The sequence below is a fragment of the Chiloscyllium punctatum genome, chromosome 18 (genome assembly GCF_047496795.1).
Source record: "Chiloscyllium punctatum isolate Juve2018m chromosome 18, sChiPun1.3, whole genome shotgun sequence".
Classification (NCBI taxonomy): Eukaryota; Metazoa; Chordata; class Chondrichthyes; order Orectolobiformes; family Hemiscylliidae; genus Chiloscyllium; species Chiloscyllium punctatum.
This window is the reverse complement of record NC_092756.1, coordinates 57,501,390-57,518,903: the sequence shown is the minus strand read 5'-3', so window position 1 is coordinate 57,518,903 and position 17,514 is coordinate 57,501,390.

Genomic DNA, 17,514 nt, shown 5'->3' with positions numbered 1-17,514 from the left:
AGAATTGCACGCAATATTCCGTGAATGACCTAACCAATGTCCTGTATTGCCGCAACAAGACCTCCCAACTCCTGTAATCGGTACTCTGACCAATAAAGGAAAACATACAAAACGCCTTCTTCCCTATCCTATCTACCTGCGACTCCACTTTCAAAGAGCTATGAACCTGCACTCCAAGGTCTCTTTGTTCAGCAACACACCCTAGGACCTTACCATTAAGTGTAGAAGTCCTGCTAAGATTTGCTTTCCCCAAAATGCAGCACCTCGCATTTATCTGAATTAAACTCCATCTGTCACTTTTCAGCCCATTGGCCCATCTGGTCCAGATCCTGTTGTAATCTGAGGAAACCCTCTTCGATGTCCACTACACCTGCAATTTTGGTGTCATCTGCAAACTTACAAACTGTACCTCTTATGCTCACATCCAAATCATTGAAATAAATGACAAAAAGTAGAGGGCCCAACACTGATCCTTGTGGCACTTCACTGGTCACAGGCCTCCAGTCTGAAAAACAACCCTCCACTACCACCCTCTGCCTTCTACCTTTGAGCCAATTCTGTATCTAAATGGCGACTTCTCCCTATATTCCATGACATCTAACCTGCTAATCAGTCTCCCATGGGGAACCTTTTTGAACGCCTTACTGAAGTCCATATGGATCACATACACTGCTCTGCCCTCATCAATCTTCTTTTTTACTTCTTCAAAAAACTCAATCAAGTTTGTGAGACATGATTTCCCACGCATAAAGCCATGTTCACTATCCCGCATCAGTCCTTGCCTTTCCAAATTCATGTACATCCTGTCCCTCAGGATTCCCTCCAACAACTTTCCCACCGCCGAGGTCAGGCTCACCGGTCTGTAGTTCCCTGGCTTGTCTTTAACGCTCTTCTTAAACATTGGCACCACGTTTGCCAACCTCCAGTCTTCCAGCATCTCACCTGTGACTATCGATGATACAAATATCTCAGCAAGAGGCCCAGCAATCACTTCTCTAAGCTTCCCACAGAGTTCTCAGGTACACCTGATCAGATCCTAGGGATTTATCCACCTTTAACCATTTCAAGCCATCCAGCACTTCCTCCTCAGTATATCTGCAACATTTTGCAAGATGTCACCATCGATCTCCCTGCAGCCTTTATATTCCATATTGTTTTCCACAGTAAATACTGATGCAAAATATTCATTTAATATCTCCCCCATTTTCTATGGCTCCACACAAAGGCCGCCTTGCTGATCTTAGAGGGGCCCTATTCTCTCCCTAGTTACCCTTTGGCCTTAATATATTTGTAAAAACACTTTGGAATCTCCTTAATTCTATGTTCCAAAGCTATCTCATGTCTGCATTTTGCCCTCCTGATTTCCCTCTTAAGTATACTCCTACTTCCTTTATACTCTTCTAAGGATTCACTCGATCGATCCTGTCTATACCTGACATATGCTTTCTTCTTTTTCTGAATGAAACCCTCAATTTCTTTAGTCAGCCTGCATTCCCAATAACTACCAGCCTAAGCTTTCAACCCTGACAGGAAGTTACAGCCTGGAATCGAATCGAGGTTTTCATGGTGGTTTATATACAGAATAACAGATAGCCCGAAGTGAGTTACAGCCTGGAATCTAATTGAGGGGTTCAGGCTGGTTTATATGCAGAATAACAGATACCCCGGACTCAATTACAGCCTGCAATGTAATCGAGGGGTTTAGGGTTGTTTATATACAGATTAACGGATACCCCGGAGTGAGTTACAGCCTGGAATCTAATCGAGGGGTTCAAGGAGGTTAGTATACAGAATAACAGATAGCCCAGGGTGTGTTACTGCCTGGAATCTGTTCACTTTAAGATAGGACGGGTTTTGCTGAATCGAAAGTACAGCCACAGATGCCAGCTAAAGGTCAGACTGTTCCAAATGTAACAATTAGCGGGGAAATGGAAGCCTGAGTTTTGGTTGCTGTTTTGACAGCAATTCAAATGCAATCAAAGACTTTAAATAATGCTCAGAATATCCGAAGCTAATGGAATTTGAATATTATTATTCGGACACCTGGAAATCAATCAAATTATGAGAATTATTGTATCATGGGAAGTAAATAAATCCAGCATTTTGAAAATAGAGGTAGAGCCACTGCCATCCAACAGCAGATTAAACGCTGTAGAACAGGTTTGCTAACTGGCCATCTCAAACACTCTCTATCAAAGACACATGTTCATGTAAAACATACTTGCATTAAAAAAAATTACCCAGGGAGATCAGCAGCTGAAAGAGTGAACACAGCGGGGAAGATAGAGACTGTGTGGTCTTAGGATTGTAACGTTTAATATGTGTGTTGTTGGAACAGTATATCTTTTACAGATTTAGAGTCAGATAGTAAGTAGCTAAGAAAAGAGGGGCTTGTATTTGCGAATAGTTTTTGTTTAGTGTTCACTCTAAAAGTTAAGAAACTAAGTTGCTAATTTTTGTGTAAATAGTGAGGTGCACAATCCTACAAGCTGTCACTCATATGTGAACAGATTACAATGTGAGGCGAGCTTTTCTTGGTGTTTGGTTTTAATTAACAAAGTGGTTTGACTCCACCTTGTAAATGTCCATTCACACTAACCCCATTTCCCTGCAGTTGGCCCATATCCTTCTAGTCCTTTCCTATCCGCATATTTATCCAAATGCTTTAGAAATGTTGTAAATGTATCCCCCTTCGCCACATCTTCCGGCTGCTCATCCACGTACCAGCCATTTATGTAAATAAGTGGTCCCTCAGGTTCCCTTTTATTCCTTCCTCTTTGGCATTAAACTGATCCCCTCTCGTCCTCGATTCTCTAAACTTTGGAAAATACTGAGAGCATTCACCCTATCCATATCCGTCATGACCTTATACAGCTTTATAAGGTCCCCCCTCAGTCTCCTACACTCTAAAGAAAAGGTCCTAGCTGGTCCAACCTCTCCCTATTACTCAGACCATTGGGTCCTGGCAATGTCCTTGTAAATTTCTTCGGCACTCTTTTTAATTTCATTATATCCTTCCTATAACAAGTTGACAAAACTGAACACAAGACTCCAAGTGTGGCCTTACAAAAGTCCTGTGTAACTGCAACATAAATTCCCAACTTCTATACTCAATGTTCCGCCTGACGAAGGCCAGTGTGCCAAAAGCCTTTTTCACTGCCCTGCCTACCTGTGACTCCACTCTCAGGGAACAGTGCACCTGATTTCCAAGGTCTCTCTGCCCACTACACACCTTAAGGCCCGCCCATTCACCGTGAAACTCCTACCTTGATTTGAGATTCCAAAATGCAAGACCTCACAAATCTATATTAAATTCCATTTGCCATTTCTCAGCCCTCTCGCCCACCTGATTAAAGACCTGCTGCAATTTCTTATCAAATTCCTCACTGATCATGCTCCCACTTATTTTAGTGTCATCTGCAAAATTACTAATCATGCCTTGTACATTCTCAACCTAATCATAGATAACAAAAAGCTATGGACCCAACCTCCAGTCTGACAAGCATCCTTCCATTAAACCCTCTGCTTCCTATCAACAAGCCAACTGTGTATCCAATTGGCCAGCTCCCCCAGTATTCTACTTTATGGCAACTTCCAGACCAGTCTGCCATGTGGAACCTTATCAAAAGCCTTACTGAAATCCATAGAGACTACATCTACCGCTCTGCCCTCATCAACATTCTTGGTCACTTCACCAAAGGACTCTAAGAAATTTGGGAAGCATGATCTCCCAATCACAATTTTATGCTGACCGGTCTGAATCTTACCACAGACACGGGTGATTGTAACATGAGGGTAGAGTGAATAAGCTGAGTGTTTAATCTGTAGAGCTGTGAGAGACGAAATAATTGTGATCCTGAAACACGAGGAGTGGCAGCGATCACTTATTTCCAAAACAGACATAGACAGGGAGAGAAATTCCATACTTTACTCAGGATTGATTGGTTTGATTTATTGTCACGTGTATTTCAGAACGGGGAAACACTTTATTTATGAGCAGTGGAGGCAGATGGCCAGAAAGATCATAGGGTGGAAATAGACTTGGACAGAGTAACGCATGCAGGCTACACTGAACAGGACATACACTCGACAAGATCAACATGAACAAGATCAGCATTATTTGAAATTAGAGCATCCATTCATCAATCTAACGTGGCCTTCCAAATAGTTTATATGGCTAAATTAACTCTCCCCATGTTATTGTGCAGTCGGCATGTGAACACTGTACTGAACGTCAGGTTATTCACAATCCCCAACAGCAGCCACAATACCTCCCATCTGAAACAGGTATCCATTCCCATCAGCTTCCACCCTACATAGAGAACACCAGGCTATCTTCTCAGAGATGAATGATGCCTTCTTGAGACTTCACACAAGTCATATGGCTTCACTGCTCACCACTAGAAAACCACGTTAAAGTCCCACATGTGTATCATGACCAACGGAGCCACGAGGAACAACGTGGAACAGTCTACTGTGCAGCTTCTGCTTCACTTGGTCATAATGTTGGAGCATAAATTAGGAGACAGTGAGGACAGCCGAGAGTCGATTGCTGGAAAAGCACAGCAGGTCAGGCAGCATCCTTGAAGCAGGAGAGTCGACGTATTGGGCTGTGTTTATGGGATTTCCCTATATTGGAACAGTTCATTGGTAATTGTTCCTAGATCAATTATTGTGTTAAGCTGTCCAATAGAATTACGTTATTCTAAATTCCTCTTTCTGTGGTGTTATTTCTTTCGTGTTGAAATAGATGGTATTTTGCTTCACAGCGAGTAGTTTGACCAGTCACATTGCATCTGGAACAGGCAGTTTACATTTCCATTAAAATAAGAAAACATCCGAGTCCAGACTACCGCCTTCAAATATTTTCAAGGGGCCCTGGTGTGGTCCATCACACTAGACTCCTTCTCTTCCTGAATAATAGACTGGACGCACTGAATGGACTGTCCCTGTTCTTCTCCAATAGTGTCAATGGGCTGAATGTCTTCCTCATATTCCTGTGAAACCAGCGTGAGGTCATGAATGAACTCTTGTTTTCCAAACCTTCGCATCAACCAAATCATCCACCGACATTTCTGCCACCTCCAAAAAGACCCCAACACCAGGGATATATTTCCCTCCTCAACCCTTTCCGCCTTCCGCAAAGACCGTTCCCTCCCTGACTTCCTGGTCAGGTCCACACACCCCTACGACCCACCCTCCCATTCTGGCACTTTCCCGTGTTGGACCAGCTAGGACCTGTGCCCACACATCCTCCCTCACCTCTATCCAAGGCCCTAAAGGAGCCTTCCACATCCATCAAAATTTCACCTGCACATCCACCAATATCATTTATTGTATCCGTTGCTCCCGATGTGGTCTCCTCTACACTGGGGAGACTGGGCGCCTCCTAGCAGAGCGCTTTAGGGAACATCTCCGAGACACCCGCACCAATCAACCAAACCGCCCCGTGGCCCAACATTTCAACTCACTCTCCCACTCTGCCGAGGACATGGAGGTCCTGGGCCTCCTTCACCGCCGCTCTCTCACCACCCGACGCCTGGAGGAAGAACGCCTCATCTTCCGCCTCGGAACACTTCATCGCCAGGGCATCAATGTGGACTTCAACAGCTTCCTCATTTCCCCTTCCCCCACCTCATCCTAGTTTCAAACTTCCAGCTCAGTTACTGTCTCCTTGACTTGTCCGACCTGCCTATCTTCGTTTCCACCTATCCACTCCACCCTCTCCTCCTTGACCTATCACCTTCATCTCCTCCCCCACTCACCCATTGTACTCTATGCTACTCTCTCCCCACCCCCACCCTCCTCGAGCTTATCTCTCCATGCTTCAGGCTCACTGCCTTTATTCCTGATGAAGGGCTTTTGCCCGAAACGTTGATTTCGCTGCTCGTTGGATGCTGCTTGAACTGCTGTGCACTTCCAGCACCACTAATCCAGTATCTTGTTTTCCTATGGCAATGCGCAGTGACAGGCGATGCTGTTACATGAATTTTACTGACACTTTAACAGCACAAGCCTGAATGGAGCCTGGGTCTTGCTGCAGATGGACACAGACCAGTTCAGGAGCTGACGGGGGACACAACGTTCTGAACATTGTGGAATCTTCAGTGACCATCTCCACTTCTGTTCTTATGTTGCAGAAGGTGGGGGCGGGGAGACATTGATGAAGCAGCTAAAGATGTTTGTGAAGAGGAAGCGATCCTGAGGATCTCCCACAGAGGTGACCCAGGACTGAGATGATGAACTTCTTCCTTTGTGCCATATTTGACACCAAACACTGGAGAGTTTACTTTGATTCCCATTAAGTCCAGCTCATTGATATCAACAGAAGTCAACCATTGCCTTGATATCAGGGCCAGTCATTTTTACCTGAACCCTTGTCTCGACCTCTTTTGTTCGCATCAATAAGCCATGATTTCGGTGCAGCAAGTGTTTCCTTCAAACGGGTGGTATTGAATGTCAGGATTTCTATTCTCAAAACTGTTCGGGGAGCTAGATGACTGAAAGGATTTGAAGAGGAAAAGATAGATGTTGACCTGTCAGAGAGTTGAGGCCTGTGAAGAATTGGGTATGTAAGAGGCTTTGAGTCCAGGAGCAGATCAGCCATGATCTTAGTTAAGGGCAAGGCAGGTCTGGGGAGTGAACGACATGACCCGTTTCTGATGTTCTCACATTCTGTTATTGGAAAGTTAGTGGGTGTTATTTTTATGAATATTCTGGTATTGCATATTGCAGTCAGTGAGATAAGATGATTTTCTGAGCCATCTCTGGGTGAGGTATGTGGGCTGTATTCACAGTGAATCTGGGTCTACAACATCACCAACAAATGGAGCTCAAGCAGCAGATAGGGGAAGCTTTCTAAAGAGAGATGAGGGTCCTTTTTCATACCCAGCCTGGATTTTCTAATTACATTTCCCAAATCACCTCAAAGCGTGTGTGACAGTCTAGACGGACTGAATGGTTTCCTCTGTTTCTGTGCACCAAGTTATAGGAGTAAGTAGCCTCCAATTGCTCCTGTCTAGTAGGTTTGAGGGGCTGAATGGAACACAGGAACATGGGACTGAGGAGCAGGAGTGGGTCATTAGATATTTTGAGCCTTCTCCACCAGGCACTAAGATTGTGGCTAATCAGGTTGGGGTCTCAGCCTCACTTTCCTGTTTGTATCCCATTATCCGTGACTCACTTCTTTGTCAAATATTTAACTAATGCAGCTTTCAATCAATGTGATCATCGAGGCACGATAAACTTCCAGAGAAGAGAAGTACGACCTGAAAGGACCTTACAGAATTTTTCATCATCCCTCTTATAGAACCAAAGCGTCATGCAGAACGAAAGCAGACCCGTGAGTACAATCTGTTCACTCCGATCAGATATCAAATCTGATCTCGTCCCATTTGCCAGCATTTGGTAAATATCCCTCCTCTTTCAGATACTTTTTTAAATGTGCGATTGTAACCGCCTTCAGCACTTCCTCTGATAGCACTTTCTGTACACACACCACTCTCTGTGTGAAACATTTATCTTCAGGTCCCTTCTGAATCAATCCCCCTCGCCTTCAACCTATGTCCTCTTGTTTTGGACTCCCCTATCCTGGAGAGCAGAACGTGGCTGTTCAGAATATCCATGCCCCTGATGGTTTTATAAACCTCTATAATGTCAACCTTTAGCCTCTGACACTCCAGGGGGAAACATCTCAACCTAATCAACCTCTCTCTAAAGCTCAGACCTCCAGTCCTGGGACATCCGTGTCAGTCATTTCTGCAGAAAACCAAGTTGTAAGCAGTATTCTTAAAGTGGCCTCACCAACGTCCTGTACAGATACAGCATTCCACCACAACTCCTATATTGAGGCAAATGTGCCAAATGTGTTCTGCACCACACAGTCTACCTGCGACTCCACTTTCAAGGAACAATGCACCTGCAGCCCTATGCCCCTTTGTTTGACATCATGCCCCAGGACCTGACCGTGAAATATATAATGTCTGCCCTGATTTGCCTTCCCAAAATGCAAAACTACATATTCATCTAAATTGAACTTCATCTGTTACTCCTTCCCTCTTTGTCCCATCTAATTGTGATCTTGCTGTACTCTGAGATAATCTACTACACCACCTTTTTGATGTCATCTGTATACTTACTAACTATTGCCCCTATATTCACATCTCAATCCTGTACATAAATGATGAAATGCAGTGAACTCAGTACTGATTCTTGCAGCACACTGCTGCTCACAAGCCTCCAGGCTGAAAAATATCCCTCTTCCTTCAAACCATTTGTGACTTGCTTCTTCTGTATCTTACGTGACTGAAACTTACTAATCTGTCTATCAATCAGAATGAAATACTAGCTATGAAGGGAGGCTGAGTAGGTTACGATTATTTTCACGAGAAAAAAAGGAGATTGAGGGGGGACCTGATTGAGGTGTGCAAAATCATGAAAGGTGGATAGAGACAAGCTTTTTCCAAGGTTGAAGGATTCAGTAACGAGAGGTCGTGCTTTCAAAGTGAGAAGTGGAAAGTTTAAGGGGGATACATGCGGTAGGTCCTTCATACAGAGAGTGGAGGGCATTTGGAACGCGTTTTTAGCAGAGGTGGTAGAGGCAGGCACGGTCAATTCATTTAAGATTCGTCTGGACAGATGCATGAGTAGGTGGGGAGCAGAGGAAGACAGATGCTTAGGAATTGACCGACAGATTTAGACAGTACATTTGAATTGGCTCAGGCTTGGAGGGCGATGGGCCTGTTCCTGGGTTGTAAATTTTCTTTGGTCTTTGTTCTTTGAAAGAACACCTTGCTGAAGTCCATTTAGACAATGTCTACCAAATTGCCTTCATCAATCTTCTTTGTCACCTCTTCAAAAAACTCAGCCAAATTAATGAGACATGATTTCCCATGCAGAAAGCTACGTTGTCTACTCCGATGAGCCCTTGCTTTCCCAAATGTATGTAAATCGTGTCCCTCAGAATCCCCTCCAACAACCTATCAACCACTGACATCAGGCTCACTGGTCTATAGTTCCCCGGCTTTTTGGGTCACTGTTTCCTTTTCTAGTCGCACCCCTCCACTGCTCACAACAAATGTTAAATGCAACCAGTTTGGTGATATGGCCGATCAAATCGGTCTCAGACTGGGTCAGGGTCAGTTTTGGAACAAGTCAGGCAAGTTTCTTTAATCTGCTAAAACAACACGTTTATGATCCAGAGCAATGTTACGCAAACTATGATGGAAAGGTAAATGGCAAACTGTTTGCGTATTGCAATTATATAATCAATATTTCCATTACTAAAGACCATGACACACACACACACACACACACACACACACACACACACACACACACACACACACACACACACACACACACACACACACACACACAATCTCTGCAATTTTAACTTGAAAGAACTTGGTCCAAATATTATTGGAACTCATGACAAAGGAAAAATTGTGAGATTGTCTAAAACATTATTCTGCTTCTGAAGATATTGTACTCACACAAGCTGCTAGCAATGGGATTTCATCCTGGGAGAGTTTGGATTTGTCTGAATTCTCTTTGCTTTAGGCAGTGAGGAGATTCCAGTGAATTCTGGTTAGGGATCTTCAAAAGGGTAGCACGGTGGTTAGCACTGCTGCCTCACAGCACCTGGGACTTGGGCTCGATTCCAGCCTTGGGTGACTGTCTGTGTGGAGTTTGCACATTCTCCCCTTGTCTGTATGAACTTCTAATGGGTGATCCAGTCTCCTACCACAAACTGTGCAGGTTCGGTGGATTGGTCATGCTAAATTGTCCGTATTGTTCAGGGATGTCTAGATTATGTCAGGGGTAAATATAGGAAAATGGGTTGGGAAGGTTGGTATGGACTTGTTGGATCGAAGGGCCTATTTCAACACTGCAGGGATTCCATAAACATAAGAATTGTAACGATGACTGTAGAGATTTTTTTTAGCTCACACACATTGCTGTGATGAGGAACAATGAAGGAGAGAGAGTGCAATAGGCCATTCCTTCTCAGGCAGATTAAATTTTCTCCCTCTCTGAGTTGAATCACACAGTAATGTCATCCTCTCCAAAATTGGACCATATGAGGTCTCCTTGCACATTGTCCAAACTATGTTTACATCACATTCCCTCTTCCATGTAGGTGCATCATTGCTGCTGTCATACACAGAGCCATACCCTTCGCAGCAAATGGTCTCCGTTAATTTGAAGATATTGTTATATGTCCCTGCGTCATTAAAAAATAAAAACGTTTAATTTATTCAGAATACCTGTGTTAAACTGAATGCAATTTTTAAAGAAATACAGAGGTGGCTGGAAAAGCTTGCCAGGTCTCTCAGTACCCAGATGCTGTAGTTGTACCTGCCTCCACTTCCTCTGGCAGCTCATTCCATACGCACACCACCCTCTGTGTGAAATGGTGCCCTTTAGGCCTCCTCAAAACCTTTCCCCTCTCACTTTCCACCAATGCCCTCTAGTTTTGGACGCCCCTAACCTGGGGAAAACCCCTGACTACTCACCCTATCCATGGCCATTTTTATTTTATAAACCTTTACTGCTGCAAAATGTGACCCCAATCAACACGAATGGCTGTACTTTCAGTCATCCTGGGCCTAAATTCTGAAATGCAATACTGACACCTCTTCCTTCTCCATCAAGTCACAATTCTAAATCCATTTTAATCAGTTTGTTCAGATGTATCCTCAGACACTTCTGTGGGCTTTACACCTGGACCTATGTGCCCGGAGGTAGGGATACGAGCATCACTCAGCAATACCCATAAAGCTGTAACAGTATTCTCCTGTGTGTTTGTTCATCAGACTGTCCTGACGTGCTGGGACATACCTCTGCAACAGGCAGGACTTGAATCCAGGCCTTCTAGCCCAGAGCTAGGAACACTACCACACAAGTTCAGGAATTGGAATCAAATCCAGAGCTCTGGATCAGAGACAGGGACACTACCACCACACTACCATACCCAGATTTTGGGTCATATTTTAGTGCCCACGTTCAGCTCGGTGTGGATTTATTATAATCAGGTTCCCATTATTGAACTACACAAAACACTTTGTATTGTTAAACAAATGCAAGATATTTGTCTCAACTGTAGGATATTGAGTGTACATGCTGTGCTATCGAAATTAAGCATAAACATCTTTAACCGCTATTATCTGTAGTCTGCAATATTAAGGAAAGAAATCCTGCAGACACACTCTGTCCAATGAAGGGTCTCAAATAGATATTTATTACTGAACACCAGAGACGAAGGGAGAGCTTAATTTCTGACCCCAAAACACCGATCACTCTTATCCAACTCTCACGTGCGACTCCCCTATTCCTAAAACTATGAAATGACACCAGGCCGCTGATTACTGTCCAGCCTCTCCTCCCCACTGACTGTGTCTGCAATCTGTCCCTCCTCCCCCTAACCATACAAGGCAAGCCAAGCTCAGAGTCTTTTTGAAAATCAAGGCCGGAGTGTGCAGGTTTCCTGGAGACGGATGGGCGTTTTAAAATTGAAGTGGGAGGGTGAGGTGGCAGTAATATCATTCACTGGGCTGAGGGGTGGCTGATGAAGTTTAGTTTGGATTAATGCGAGGTATTGGATTTGGTAAATCAAACAACAGCAGGACCTATACAATTAAAAGTAGAGCCTTTGGCAGTGCTGTAGTTCAGAAACCTAGGCCGTCAGGTTTAATTCTTTAAAATTTGCATCTTGTATAGATAGTGTGGTTGGGAAGGTGTTTAACACACATGACTTCATAGGACAGACATTTGAGTATCGGATTTGGGATGTCATGTTGAGGTTGTACAGGACATTGGTGAGACCTCTGTGTCCAGTCTGGTCACCCTGCCCTCTCATTCCTTTGGCACACCACCCTCTGGGTGAAATCGCTGCCCCTTTTAAATGTTTCCCCTCTCATCTTTAACCTATGTCCTCTAGTTTTGGACTCCCCGTACCCTTAGAAAATACCTTGATTATTCACTTTGATATGACTGACGTTGATATTATTAAACTGGAGAGGATTGAGAAGAGATTAACCTGGATGTTGCTGGGAAAGGAGGGAGTGAGCTGTAGGGAGAGGCTGGATCGGCTGGGACTTTTTTCACTGAAGAATATGAGATTAAGCAGTAACTTTACAGAGGTTTATAAAAAAAATGAGGGTTACAGAGATGCTGAAGAGCTGATGTCTTTTCTCTAGAGTTGGGGATTCCAAACTGAGGGATTTTTAAGGTGCGAGGAAAAAGGATTTACGGAAGTCATGAGAGGTAATTATGTTAGACAGAAGCTGGCTTGTGTGTGGAATGAACTCCAGAGGAAGTGGTGAAAGCAGGGACAGTTACAACGTTTAAAGGACATTTAGATCAGTCCATGGATAAGACATCAGTTTGGATGGTGCTGTGAGCAGCTGCCCTCTCCCTCCCCCTCTCTGAATGAATCCCTGTTGGTTTTCACCCTCTGCCAATGCATGTGCAGTGGCGTGTGGATTCGAGCAGAGGGTGGCATTGCATCACTTTAAGCTCCACAGAGACTGCCAGACCTGCCCCACACAGAGACACACAGATATACACACGGAGATGGTTAGGGCATGGCGTGAAGCTCATCTGGTAACTTAAATGAAACATAAAAAATGCTCAATTCACCTCATAAACTGTTAAAATATGAGGGACAGAGGACAGCCAAATTCCAGTTTAAATAAAAACATCAATTTAATTTTTTTCACTCTGAAAGTGAATATTTTAGATCAACTATGCACAACTCTGGGACCCTCTTTCTCTAAACTGCTTATTACCCGACTCCAGCTCCATAGCAATATACTGTTTCTGAGTCTGCCATCCTCTCATACCACAGGTGCTTGTAAGCTCTCAGTTCAGACCAGCATTCCCTCTCTCTTGAAGGTACAGTACGCACTCTCATGACGATCACATTATACCCTGATGAAGATCGATAATTGGGACCTATCCGGATTTCTTTTGCTCTGTGGTTTGTCAATATTTCATCTACTCTGTCTCATATATGGCAGGATTTTTGTTGCTCATTGACAGCATGTCGACTCTGTCCATCGGAATATATCAGTATTTCTCTTGCTCACACTCGTGAGTGTGGCAGGATTTCAGTTTTTTCATGGGGACTGTGACACTATAACAATCTCAATGTTTGTAGATGGCACCGAACCTGGAAGAACTCTGAAGTCTATGGAGCACAGTGTGGAACTCTAACAGGACAATCACACGTTGATGTAGTGTTCAGGTTTATGGCAGATGGGGATCAATGCAGAGCAGTGTGAGGTGATGCACTTTGGTAGGAACAACAATGAACGGCAGTTTAAAGCAGGCTGTGCCATGGTAAAGGGGCTGCAGGAAAAGAGACCGCTGGGTGTATATGAGCACAGATTGTTGAAGATGTCAGGACAAATGGGGAGAGCAGTAACTATCACAGATTAGTTTCAGTATCTGAGCTGTTTACAGGAGGAGGTGTAGGAGGGAGTCTCCGTGTTCCCTTCCTGGGAGGTGGTGGTGACGATGTGTTGTGAGCCCACCCTCCTGCCCACCGAGACCGTGGGGGTTCCATTTGTACCAGCTCGATACAAAAGGGAGATGGCATCAGGGCCACGGTTTCTAAGTTGTGCCGGGGGGAAACGGAGCTGCCAGTGGGTTTAAAGTGAGAATTGCCCTTCACTGAACATTGCTCCTTACTCGGTCAGTGGGACGTGGATTCTTCAGAATCTCCACACGAGACGTCCTGGTCCTCTCCGGCTCCTACCAGGGTCCTCCCCACATGGCGGGGGAGGGGGAGGGAACGGATATCGGACGCTCCACCACCCGGCTTGGCCCTCCCTGTCCTATTCCAGGCTGTTTCTCCTGTAATGAGAGAAAGGGAGGGAGGGAGGGAGTGTGGGAGTGGGTGGCCCTGCTGTTAGTGTTAGTGTAGGTGTAAGACAGGTTCATGGTGAGGTGTCCGGACGGAGTCAGTCCACAGTGTTGTATCCATGCATTGTATTAATGTGGGGGTGGGGGGTGAAAGTGGAGGGAGAAAGAGAGAAAGAAAGACAGGCAGACTGAGACAGAGACACAGAGAGAGAGAGAGAGAAGGTGCTGCATGCAGCGGTGAGAGTGGTGGACCATGAGCCTTGTTCGGGGTCGGTGCTATAACAGATATACAGTGAGTGTGAGAGAGCAGAGGGAATATTGTGATCCTTACCCTGACAGAACGGGGAAGGTGATTGAAGCTTGTCCTGTATTGCTGCCTATTTCTTCAGGCCACAGATACTGCACTGAGCTGGGTGCTGAGCTCAGACCATGCTCGGTGGGTCTGGTGGTGTTGCCCGCTCTGGGAAGGAAAATGTCCCCCTGTACTAGCCCATTCACCAGGCCCTCCGTGCCCCTGTCGACAAACCGTGGAGGAATTACCCCTTATCTGCCATATTCGGGGTAAACTGTGCGGGGCAGCTCCTAACAGAGAAAGCTCAACCGTGTGCCCAGTGGCCTTTTAAAGATGGCGCCAGTGTCATGGATCATGGACTATCCAGGGGCACCCGGGCGATGGTGAGTACCTACAGCCATATTGGGTGGGAAAATCGGGCTGGTATTGAATGAGGGACACCATGGGGTAGGGTGGGTAGTTAATGAGCTGAGTTCAATAAGATAGCACCAGGAAACTAGCTCGGCCTCGTGTCGAGGATCCCTCTGTCACAGTCAATGAAAATGGCACTGAGACAAATTATTGTTAGATTTAGCTCAATGAGTCAAAGACTCTGCTGACCCTACGCCCAGACACAAAGCTGCAGAACAAATACTTACCCAAAACTCTGCATCATCTGAACTCCCACCAATATGCTGTTCACCAACCATTCCTGGAAACACTTGCTTATGTTACGCGGTGCTGTTAAAATGTTTTCATTTCTGCATTCCGAAACCTGGTAACACATCCTTCCACAACACTGTCTCTAAGTCTCCCCCTGTCTGTCTATTTCCCATACCGCACTCATTTGTTATTGTTTAAACTGATTCCCCCTCCATCTCTGTATCTCTATGGCAGTGATGTTTACACTCACAGCACCCCCTGTCAGGGCACAATGGAGAGTTGGAGCTGGAAATGGATGTGAGCTGCACATCCTGTCACTTCCAGCAAGGGCTGCAAGTTTCCCCACACTGGGCAGGGATCTAACACAGTGTTACAGATCAATGTACTGGGGTGGTGTACACAGTCCTACATGCTGGGAAGGTAACTGCTCCTGGGTTACAGATCAATGCACTGGGGTGGTGTACAAAGTCCTACATGCTGGGAGGGTAACTGCTCCTGGGTTACAGATCAATGTACTTGGGTGGGGTGCACAATCCTACAAGCTGGGAAGGTACATGCTCCTTGGTTACAGATCAATGCACTGGGGTGGGGTATACAGTCCTACATGCTGTGAGGGTAACTGCTCCTGGGTTACGGATCAATGCACTGGGGTGGGGTACACAGTCCTACATGCTGGGAGGGTAACTGCTCCTGGTTTTCTGATCAATGCACTGGGGTGGTGTACACAGTCGTACATGTTGGGAGGGTAACTGTTCCTGGTTTACAGATCAATGCACTGGGGTGGGGTACACAGTACTACATGCTTGGAGGGTAACTGCTCCTGGTTTACAGATCAATGGACTGGGGTGGGGCACTTCTCCCGGTGCTGGAGAGATATCTACTCCGGGTTTATAGATCAATGCATTGCTGTGGTCTGCACAGCTCTCGGTGCTGAACAGATATCTAGTCCGGGTTTATAGATCAATGCCCTAATCTGATCTGTGCAGTGTTCCACTCTGGCCAGATTGCTGGGTTGTATTGACCAGTGCAGTGGATGAATCTGCACAGATTGCTGGTTTGTACTGAGCAGTACATTGGCCGGGTCTATACAGTGTTCCACAGCGAACAGATATCTCCTCTTGGTTTATGTGGTCTGGGCTGGTTCGGTGAGGTGGATTGAGAATGTGGTATATCTAACCATTTCAGCTGATCTGGCAACGCCTTCAGTTCCCATTCCTGTCATTGGACCCTCCGTCTATCACCCCATTCACGTTAAAGTGTGTCCATGCACAGGACATCATGCTGGTGGGTTGGGTAGCGGGGAAAGGTGATGGACAGGTCAAGGGGTTCCCTGGAACATTCTGTTCCCAACATTCTACAACTGACATTCCCCGGAACATTCTGTTCCCAACATTCTATAACTGCCATTCCCCGGAACGTTCCGTCCTCAACATTCTATAACTGACATTTCCCGGAAGGTTCTGTCCCCAACATTCTATAACTGACATTACCCGGAATGTTCTTTCCCTGACATTCTATAACTGACATTCCCTGGAACGTTCTGTCCCTGACGTTATTTGTGAACGGCCGGACGTCATTGAATTGAACAAACGATAAGATCCCGAGGGAAGAGATCCCGTTCCAGGGAGAAGGAGACACTGTTCCGAAGCCCCCTCCGGCAGTTAAAGGGGTGAACACGTTTTCCCTGCGTTTACATTTCTTCCCCACACAGGATCGACCACAATTTAGATCAAAATACAGAAATTCCCAAACTCCGTTTGTCTTCAGGAAACTGGGAGGGAATCCTTCAGGACAGCAACGTTTCCACCCTCCGTATTAGGATCTGGGAAGGAGTGACCTGTGTCTGCTCTCGAGTGATCGAGGGTGTGGGAATGTTCCAGAAACCATCTGTCCTTATGGATGTGTCTCTGTGTGTTTGGGGATGGAGGATTTCTTGTGGTTTATGTCACATTTTTGTTAGTAATTCAGACCTTCCCATTTGTTATTCCAGCTCCAATTATTTTAATAAATCCCTGAATACAAGGATACATTTGAAAATCTCAATAGGTCCCCAGTGAACCGGGTCCCTTTGCCTCAAGGGTTTTGGATAATGGGTTTGTTTTCCTTCCTCACAGTTAACGTAGTAACCTTCTACGTCCTGCTTTATAAAGATTGTGGATTGTCTTCATGTGTCAGACGTTATCTGGGGGCCATGGCAGCGGCGGATCTCCTGGTCATCATCCTCGACCTGATACTGAGACACATTCCCATTGTTTATTGGGAACAGTTTTATTTCCTGAAGAACTCCGTCCGCGTGTGTAATATCCACGCCGTCTTGCTTTATGCAGCCACTGACTGCTCTGTCTGGTTCACTGTCACTTTCACCTTTGATCGTTTTGTGGCCATTTGTTGCCAGAAGCTGAAAAGTAAATATTGCAGTGAGAAAACGGCGGCTGTGGTTCTGGGAGCAGTGACTGTGCTGAGCTGTTTAAAGAACATTTCCTGGTATTTTATGCTCACGGCTTGTTATCAGCTTGGGAACAATCCCTGGTTTTGTGCTGTAACAGTCGCTGTTGCATTGTCCAGTGTCTGGGTCAAAATCGAGTCCCTCCACCACATTCTAACCCCGTGTGTCCCATTTCTCCTGATTCTGCTGCTCAATGTTCTCAGCGTCAGACACATTTTAGTGACCAGCAGAGCCCGCAGGAGACTCCGCGCTCACACCAATGGGG